Genomic DNA, 10,266 nt, shown 5'->3' on the forward strand with positions numbered 1-10,266 from the left:
TTCACACAGTCCTCTTCAGTTACTTGAACCTGTGTGTGGGGACAGCCTGTAGATTAGAGTGGGACCAGTCTTGCCCTTGGCCGCTACTTTGGTAGGAGAGGGGACATCGATCACCTGTAAAACTTGTCCATCTGTTGGGAGCTGTGGTTACTGCTCAACTAGTTCATTAGCTTTGACCCTCAGACGAGGCTATGCGCAAGGGAGCATGGGCTGATAAATTGTCCTGACAGGTAGCCAACAGCCTGCGATTGATCATGTCTCCCTGAAACTGAGTGTGTGGTTAGATTGCGCTTGAGGCAAACTGTTCCTGCCTCCCACTGGCATCCCAAATCATCCTGTGTTTTAATTAGGGTGGCTGAAGCCTCTTGTGAGTGCCAAACAGGAGGGATGTAACTCAGAGAAATGTTAGAAGTAACATATCAGTTGATAGAGGCAGACTATATTGATCTCTGATGTGAATCCTCTTCCCTCTTTCTTGATCCTCGTAACTATAGTCTGATGTTCCTCCTACCTAGATTTTTGTGAGACTTCTGCTATTTTTTTAATTGCAAACATACTTTCTAGTAGAATTGTAAGGGCTAAGCAAAAATATACAAGTCAATTCATATTCTGTCACTGTCTCAATATGCTTCTATTGGGAACTTTTGGTAAGTCTCTAAGATTAAGCTTATAAGGATTTGACCAAAACATTATCATAACATTCTTTTTTACAGTAGTGTCTTTCTCTATATCTGGAGCTTTTCTATGTAACTAATTCTAATAATGTTTTAATAACATGAATCCTAGCAAATGCTTCTGTAAATTAGGTTTAAATTATCCCTTAAGTAAGAAAGATCTTTGATAAGAGAGCAGAAGAGGCTAGAAGAGGTTGCTGAATGCCCATGAGCTTTCATATATTTGTATATTTATATATAAAGAGGACAATGGTAATGCTGATAAAATATTTACCAGAAACACAATGGAACTGATAATAAAATCAGGTCTTGATACAAAGAAGAGAGAGAGCAAGGAATACTTAACCACAATGGAAGAGAATCAGTTTAGAGAATATTTGAACTGAATGTAAGTCAGTCCAGCGAGCCTGACATAATGAACCTGTGAATGCTGAGGAAGCTGGCTGATGAAATTGCAAGACCACTCCTGAATACCTTTGAAAGGTCGTGGTGATCAGGAGAGGTTCCTGATGATCAGAGGAAAGCAAGTGTCACTCCTGTCTTCAAGAAGGAGGATCTGGGGAACAGGAGGCCAGTCAGCCTCCTCTCAGTCCACAAGAAGGTGATGGAGGAACTAATCCTGGAAAGAATTTCCAGATGCATGAAGAACTAGAAGGTTATTAGGAGTAGTCAACAGGGATTTACAAAGGGGGAATCCTGCTTAACCAGCCTGATAGCCTCTACAATGAGGTAACCAGCTTGGTAGGTGAGGGAAGAGGAGTGGATGTTTACCTCAACTTTAGTAAGGCTTTTGGCACTGTCTCCCGTGAAATCCTCATAGACAACCTGACAAATTATGGGTTAGATAAGTGGATAGTGAAGTGGATTGAAAACTGGCTGAACTGCTGGGAATTTTTATTTTCTGGCCTTCAGTGTCTTAAATAATGAATATTCTTGTATTGTGTGTTTACCCTACATTTTATGAGAGACAGGAATGAATCTGAGTGTAGTCGGAGGAGAAGAGTTCTTTTGCAAAAGCCTTAGTTGTTTCGAAGCCAGAACTGCATGTATTTTGACAGTTGCTCGTTAGATGAAGGCAAAGGAAATTAAACATTGTGTTCTAAACCAGGGAAATCTTTATTGCAGTTTGTTTGGATCATTTTGACCTTTGGCAACATGCAAGGTCAATACTCCAAGTTTGCTGCTTTTAAGTATTATTTTATGGAAAACCATCTCCTATACTAAATTTCTTCAGCACAGCATTAAAAGGAAGGTAACAAAAGTTTCACAACTGGACAAACATATTGTTGCCATAATGTCAATAAAGCAGAGCAAGCATAAAATGAATGCTGTAAATACAGCCCACAGGGGACATGCTGGTGACTAAATGGATTTTTTTTCCTGTTTTTTTTAGATAAGGAAAAGAGAAGATGAATGAAAAAAAAAGATTAACTTGGTGCTCACCTAACCAGGTGGATAAGAAAGTTCCTTTCACATTTCTTGTTTATGAACTGCTCATTATTGTTGATTTTCTTGTTGTTGAAAACAAATATGGTTTGTTTGTTTTCAATAGAAAAAGTAGCAGAATAAGTTCTTCCCTCAAAAGCTGCAAGCCACTAAACAAATATATCCTTATCCATGGAAGATTTTTGCTTCCTTTTTACTGGTCCTTCAACAGAACTGGAGGGGACTACCTCTTGAGCCTGTCAGCCTGTAAACTGTTTGCAGGAGTGTCTGTCAATTACTGTGTTTGTGCAGCCTGTAGTACCATGGGGCTTAGACTAGTTTAAAACCTTAAGTCCTACATGTCTTTGCAAGCATATTTTTTAAAGGGAACAATCGGGATTGTGGCTCTTCTGATCTGTGATATATTCTGAATACTCAATTGCGATGACCAAGCTCATGTACAAAATCAGAGTCCAGGTGGTAGCAAATAACATCGGTGCTAAATGCCACTAAGTGACAGTGCTGTTCGCACTTGGCTTTCTATAAACTCATCATGATAGAAAATAAAAAAAGAAAAAACCCATCTCATAATCACTAGATTTGCTGAGGAGCATGTGAAGAATTGTCTTGGCCTCCTCTCGACTTTGTAGAATTTAAGTGGAATTTTTGATGTAGGATGTTACAATCAACTAGGAGTTGCAAGAAACAGTAGTCTTCATACAGGGTCTGCAGTACTTGCTCCCTCTTCTTGATCTTCATCCACAGGATTCTTTTGGTCTTACATACTACCAGGCCTTTCTGTGGGAGGAGAGAAAGCGCATCCGTTAAACTTTGTCAGGGTAATATTTCTTTTTTTTTCTGTCTTTTTAAAATTTTTCTCCATTTTAAGTTAATGAGACATCTGATCATTCATTCTTTTGCTGGGAATACACTTTGAAGAAAGGTACCTAAAGCCTTTAATGGCATATTTCTGTTGTTATATGTGTAAAGGTATATTCCCATATACAAAGATTTTAGAGAGTAAATGGTATAAGTATTTGTAGTGTTTAAGATTATCTGAGAGATATTTTTTTCAGTTAGATTTCTTTTCAGATTAATTTAGAAATGAATTTATAGCAAACAGTAATTTCACCAAAACGAGACATCCTAAGTGTTAATAGCAAACCATTCATGTCCATTAAATGTAGTTGTTGAAGCACTTCTTCCGCCATTGGTTGTTTTTAAGGCAGTAAGTGTGCTTGTATGAATGGTAGATGACATCAATCAGCCAGGTATTGTATTTATCTTGTCCAATTACTATAAAGTTAAAATACAAACACTCTCTCATTCTCCCTCCCATTTATAATCTTTGCTTTGAAAGGTTGTGCTACCAAGATCTCAAGGCACTTGCTTCATGCAGATTTTTGTGTACTGATTTTAATATTCATCCAGCCATGCACTGCCTTGCACGAGAGAACCCTGACCTACATCTGAATTCTTTACTTTTAACTTCACCATTTGGGTCAGTTTGTAGACAATAAAAAGCGCTCTCTTTCTCTGTCTCTCTCCTCCCCCCCCCGAAACCCGTTAGCTTGATGATGCATTGAGTAACAGTTGGCAGCTTTGTTAGTTGTTTTGAAAGCTAGAAAAACCCTTTTTGTACCTTAGAGACTAAATGCTGTTTGGGAAATAAGTGATGTTGTGTGCTTTGTGAGTTTATTGGCTGCTTTTTTGCATGCTCTTTTGGAAATCCCTGTAGTCCTCATGCATTTCTTCCCACCATTCCCTTACCCTACTTTCATACTGCAGAAGATACCTCCAGTTTTTCTATTGTCATGTTGCTTGAAGAGCTTTTGTCTTTTCACATCCAAGTGCTGTTCCCGGAGGACCATCTAGAAATTGTTCACCCTGACTCATGTGAAACTGAGATAAATCTCTTCTGATCAAAAGAGTTTAAAACTGTTTTTCTCAGAAAATAATGTCTGACACTGTAATTTCCACTTGAAAACAGCTAACATCTGTGGAAAGTGCATAACAAATGCCTGAGGAATTTTTGCAAACTAAAGTCCATGTCATGTTTGACTTTTTTCAGTTCTTCTATAGCAGGGAAGAGAGACGTCTCTGACCCAAGACTAGAGCTAATTTTGGTTTCTGCGTCCCCTTTTTTTGGGACCACTCTGCACTTGCAGCACATGTTCCCTTGTCAATGGTTCACTGTGGCTGAGCCAATATCTTGAATTGAGTGATTGAGTTAAGGATTAGTTGATTCAGTACATTAACTCCATGTTTGTATTGCTCACACATCATTTAATGATACCACTGGCGCTGTGGGGTTTTCCCCTTAATTACTTTGACTCATTTTATAAATGGAAGGCAAATTTTGAGGGGAGATGACAGATGACAGAACAGTTCATTGTTATAGGAAAGGCTTGTTACAAGAGGTATGCTTTGGTACATGTATAGTAGATCATAAGGTTTATTTCCATCTAATAAATGATCCCAGTAGTCCAGACTGGGTGGTAATTTGGTACAGTAGCAAAACTGATGTGCATAACGTTAGTCTGTAGCACGTATATACCATTCCCGGAGTTCTGTTCGCTGATATCCGAGAGCTTTTTATGCCCTTTTATGTTCCAAATTTTCCAAACTGAATCTCCTGGTATTATCAGAGTTGTTATAAATTATACAGGGGAATACAAACTCTTTAGCTGCTCTTCTTCTGATACTATCCAAAGGCTAGACACATCCCACTAGGAATGTCAAGTTTTGATTACTTTCCCAAGTTGGCTAGCAAAACTTGCATCCACAGGGAAGCATGTACATTGCTTTATTGATAAGTGATTTCAGTACGTAATGAGAACGGGATCCATTCTGTTTGGACAAACCATGATTTCTGTGAATATAAATTATTTTACACATCCACCTTTTCTCTTTTTCATTAAATTAAGAAAAAGTATTGTAGTTCTTTTCTGCCTTTAGAGTCTTAAGCATTTTCTTACCAAGTGATATTCTTTTCTTTTTAAGTTTTGATGGTTCATCTTATGTCAGACTCAAAGTAGGAAATATCCTCTCTTCCTCAGTTTTTGTTTTTTTTTAAAGCTCCTCTTTGCAACAGCATGTTTAATGTCTGCTTGTAAAGATAAGAACAGGTTATGAGATATCAGAATATGTTTCCCTTTTCATAGGTATATTACTAAGAGCGAAAGGAAGTTTAGATCTGTTTGAGGACCCTTACTGCTCCTGATCTGCAAGTAGAATGAGCAGCTTTGTAGCTAAGGTTGAGAGATTTGTTTTCTCACAGTACACCAGTAAGTAGCTTTTAACTAGAATAAAAAGGGAGAATTTTTTTCCAGTCCACTGGAGAAGGTATAGCAAGCTCTTTGGAAAGGAAGGGAAAGGATAGCACTTGAATGAATCAAACACTAAAATTGGCTTCATATTCTCGCTTACCTTTAATTATGAGATAAAAATTGAAAATCAATGCAATGGCAAGTAGGCATATGTAATGTTTTGTCCATATGTCTTCAACTAGTATTTCTTATTGTTGAATGCTTTTCATGCTCTTCCATTGGTGTAGCAGATTCAGAGCTTATTTAAAAACAAACAAAACCCAGCTTGTATTTTTTAAATATTAATTTATGCAAATTTATTTGGAACAAATGTAATTGGGCATCTATGAAGTGCTCCAAATTTCTCATTTTCTTGTTAGAGGATAAACGTATATGCAGTTATTATGTTGCTTCTTGTACCTTGGCTTATGTTGTAGCAATCTTATCCATAAGACTTGCTTTTACAGTGTTTTGTATTGTTTTTAATTTGAGAGTAACTTGGGGTCCTCTGCAGACATCTCTGTGGTGAACCAATAGCAGCTGCAGACAGGTGTCAACACAGTAAAATGCTCAGAGTTCTCATTAAACTTGTCTACAGTGGTACCAAGAATCAATGGTTTGGAAGAGGAAATATCTTCTCTTGGAGAATATCCTTACGTTTTATGACTGATGCAAACTGGCAGAATACTGTTATTGAACTAGTAATGTATTTGTCTTGTGACTGAACAGGAATTCATAGTTGAGGGTCATCTGGCACTTTGTGCTTAATTCAGGAATGCTCCAAAGCTGTTTTAGTCTGTCCTGTTGACCTATCTCACCTGAAAATACAGAAACAGAACTTTTGAGGGAAGAGGTTTTGAAATGAGCTCTGAGTTTGGGTGCAAGTTTCTGTGTGTTTACTTGTGTTTGGCACAGATGCTGATATTATTTGATAGATAGTAGTATCAACTCTTTAAAAAAACCTGTACACAAGAAGAGACTTTCAAAATGTACTATTACACCTGGCTGTACCCCAGATTCTGTCCATGCCTCTGTAGCAGTTCCCAGCTTTTACAGACTATCTCAGTTATTGAAAACTTGCACTTTGGATACCGTATCTATGTTCCTTGATAGTTTTTCAAGATACTGAGGCACATCAAGTTTCAAGACGTTCTACATATCTTACTCCACAAAACAAAATCCAGATTAATGTGAAAAAAAAGTATTATAAGCTTTTAAACAAGCAAATAGTTCATAATTCAGTTTCCATGCATTCCACATCAAGAAACAGTTCCCAAACTCTAGGTCTCCCAAACACTAGGGATTTTTTAAGGGAAACTGTGGTAAATTCAGTGCATTGGTATTCAAAGTGCATTCGTATTCATTGGTGGATTCATATCACTTGGTGATTTCACTGATGCTATGGGATGAATTAGATGCTGTTCTTCATAACATATGGCTTTTCACAGAATCACAGAATGGTAGGGGTTGGAAGGGACCTCTGGAGATCATCTAGTCCATCCCCTTTCTAAAGCAGGTTCACCTAGAGCAGGTTGCACAGGAACTCATCCAGGTGGGTTTTGAATATCTCCAGAGAAGGAGACTGCACAACCTCTCTGGGCAGCCTGTTCCAGTGCTCTGTCACCCTCAAAGTAAAGAAGTTTTTCCTCATGTTGAGATGGAATTTCCTGTGTTCTAGCTTGTGCCAGTTGCCCCTTGTCCTGTCACCAGGCACCACTGAGAAGGGTCTCATAACAGAGATGTTCCAGTCCCCTAATCATCCTTGTAGCCCTCTGCTGGACTCTCTCCAGCAATTCCTTGTATTTCTTGAACTGGGGAGCCCAGAACTGGACACAGTACTCCAGATGTGGCCTCACCAGGGCAGAAGAGAGGGGGAGGATGACTTCCCTCGACCTGCTGGCCACATTCTTTTTAATGCACCCCAGGAGATCATTGGCCTTCTTGGCCACAAGGGGACATTGCTGCCTTATGGTCAATTTGTGGTCCACCAGGACTCTCAGGTCCTTCTCCGCAAAGCTGTTTTACAGCAGGTCAACCCCTAACCTGTACTGGTGCGTGGGGTTATTCCTCCCTAGGTGCAGGACCCTACACTTGCCTTTGTTGAACTTCATTAGGTTCCTCTCCACCCAGCTCTCTAGCCTGTCCAGGTCTCACTGAACAGCAGCACAGCCTTCCAATGTGTCAGCCACTCTTCCCAGTTTTGTATCATCAACAAACTTGCTGGGCGTACACTCCGTCCCCTCATCCAGGTCATTGATGAATATGTTGAACAAGACACACCACATGTGACAATAATAGCATTTTTTTTGTGAAGTCATTGCATAATAAAGGATTAAATAGTGTTACACAATGAGCAAATTTGGTTTCTTCTTGAACATGTGGTATTGTAACTACCTTGCATTGAGCAATCTAATCTAATGTGATACCTTTTCATTTAGGGGAAGGGAGGCTTCTGAATTTCTTTAGCTGTTACAGTATTTTAAATTTAGGAATTATGGAAAAAGTTGTGTTCTCCAGAGCAATATTTACTTTTCATATTAGATAATATACTGGTTTCTTTCTTACACATATACTTTCATACCTTATTTGAGATCGGGAGAATGCCTTGAAAGAGACTCTCCTGATTGTCCCCATCTATATTTTGTTGATTTCATGGGGATGTCTTGGATAGCACAAATTGGACTATATTCAGATGGAACTGAATTGGAAGATAATGTCCACATGTGCATGTCACCCACTGTAGCCACTTGTGGCCATTTGGTCTATGGGACCGGGCTAAGACTGGAAATAATTAAAGGGAGGATGTTGGGCCTGATGCACTGTTTGGCTGTACAAAGCTATTTACTTTGGGCTTGCACTGTTTGCTAAAGCTACGCACAGTTCTTGACATCAAAGAAATCTTCCAGCAGACTTTTGAGAGCTACCTGCCAGAAATGTGCAGTTGCTGTTCATTTTTGAAGTGAAACGTAACACCTCTCCTATACAGATAATGTGCTTTGTCATTATGTCATTATGTCATTATGTAGGCTATAATGTTTTAGCCTTACAGTTGTAAAATACTTTCTCTTAAGATTAGCATGCAAATAACTTTGTTTTAAAGACCAAACGTCTGCACTTACAGGGTTTTCTTTTGCTTAGTTTGCACGTGTGCACTGTTATTTAAATCTTCATGTAATATACCTTCCTTTTTTCTGTCCCTGTGTACAGAGGATAATTATAACAACTAAAGGTATGAATATGTACATACAAATTATTTTTAATATTTTTTGCTGTGGACTTTAGAATAATGTCATTTGGTTGATCATTTGCTGCCTTTTTCAGCTGAAAATGAAGTGTACAGTTTTTAGGGTTTTTTACATGTTTAAATTCTGTACACAGTAGTGACAACCAATCATACTTGAAAGTTATTCACAGTATTCTGAACTTGGTAAGCCTGCTGATGTTGATTGTAAACTAATACAGCCAAATTCAGCCAAAAAGTTTCTGGAAGATGTGTTTTAGGCCAGAATGACTCATAAGGAGAGGGGAACAAACATGAATTATTTCCCTCCTGCCTTTGCATACATTCATCAAATCTCTGCATCCTAGCCAAAGAAATAATTTTCTTATGCCAAGAAAATAAGTATCCTTTAATAAAACTGAGAATCTGGTTGTCTTCCTCCATCTAACTTTGAGACGACTTCAGTGCTCTTCATTAAAGTTAACAATATTTTCTTTTATTTGCTCTAGTTATTTCCAGGGCTTCCCCTGGCTTTCTGTCAGAATGTTTGATTGATGTAGGGAAAGGGAAGGGAGAGGAAAATAGGCACAGCTTAAGGCTGCACCTGCTGCTCCCAGAGTGGGCGAGATTCGGTACTGAGTGGCATTTAATTCAGCGCCCCAACAGTAACGAGGTGAAACTTAAACTTGAGTTATACTCTGATGTTTTCTTTTTTGCTGTGATGAATTGAACTGACAGCCATGGAGAGAATAAGTTTTTCTATTTTAAGTCAAAGATCACAGGCAATTGCTTTGTATGCTTTTTTACATTGTCTTAATATAATGGGTAATGCCTTTATCCAAAAAGCAGTTCAGTCTCCATCTCCATTCTGTTCTTGGAGCTTATGCTGGAGGACAACATGAAATAGAGAGACAAAAAACCCCAAAACCAACAACAGAACTTGCAGGGTTTGGTAGTTGCTGCTTGCAGTCTGTGGGTACAATGGCTGTTGAGCACCACGTGGAGGAGCAATTTGATTAGTAGCACCATGTCCAAGCTTGTTAGCCTTCCTGAGAGGCATCGGTTATTTTGTGTAGAGCAGCACCATACAAATAGAACTGTACCTCTTTTGAAATCTTGTTCTCCTCCTGGTGCTTCAGTGTGCTTACCAGCCTCCTTAGGAGCTAAGTCTTGCAGCTCTGCAGTGTGCTCTCTGGGCATTTGCTGGCTGGGACCTTGGTGTAAAAAGCTGGCAGATAGTTATTAGTCATCCCTAAGTTTTGAAGCACATTCATGCTTGTTGATGTTGAAATAAAATGCTGTATCCCAGTCCCAGCTACTTCACTCACCTGCTCCCTTGCTCTGTTCATAGACTTTTTGTATAATTAATTACTCTGTTGATTCAAGAGGTTGTTTCGTGCCCAACAAAGGTTAGAAGGCGCTCGGACGGCTAAAAGTTGTCTCGAGGATGCACCCTAGCGTCGAAAAGTGGCATCGCTGATGTGGAGTGTTGGAGTTTTTGAAGTGGGAGTTCAGGTGGGAATTGGAAAATTCTGTTAAAAGCAGCGAATGAATAATCCCGAGTTACAGGCCTAGGGCGGGTTGAGAAAGAAGGAAGCATGTTATATCTCTTTGAGGTGATTTAGAGGAGGATGTTAGA

The 10,266-nt window shown here is 39.0% G+C and overlaps 1 long non-coding RNA gene across 2 annotated transcripts; it reads right to left on the reverse strand.

Annotated features, from left to right (window-relative positions):
- Positions 1–1,342: 1,342 nt before the first annotated feature.
- LOC128902157 (uncharacterized) lies at positions 1,343–10,048 on the reverse strand. Of its 2 annotated transcripts, none has more exons than XR_008463659.1 (3): positions 9,956–10,048; positions 9,731–9,841; positions 1,343–2,897 (listed from the first exon to the last, which is right to left on the reverse strand). It is a non-coding gene; the product is annotated as an uncharacterized LOC128902157 (long non-coding RNA). The 2 variants fall into 2 exon arrangements; XR_008463658.1 differs by having other exon boundaries at positions 9,731–9,855; positions 9,956–10,023.
- Positions 10,049–10,266: the final 218 nt, after the last annotated feature.

The sequence above is a fragment of the Rissa tridactyla genome, chromosome 1, assembly GCF_028500815.1.
Source record: "Rissa tridactyla isolate bRisTri1 chromosome 1, bRisTri1.patW.cur.20221130, whole genome shotgun sequence".
Taxonomy (NCBI): Eukaryota; Metazoa; Chordata; class Aves; order Charadriiformes; family Laridae; genus Rissa; species Rissa tridactyla.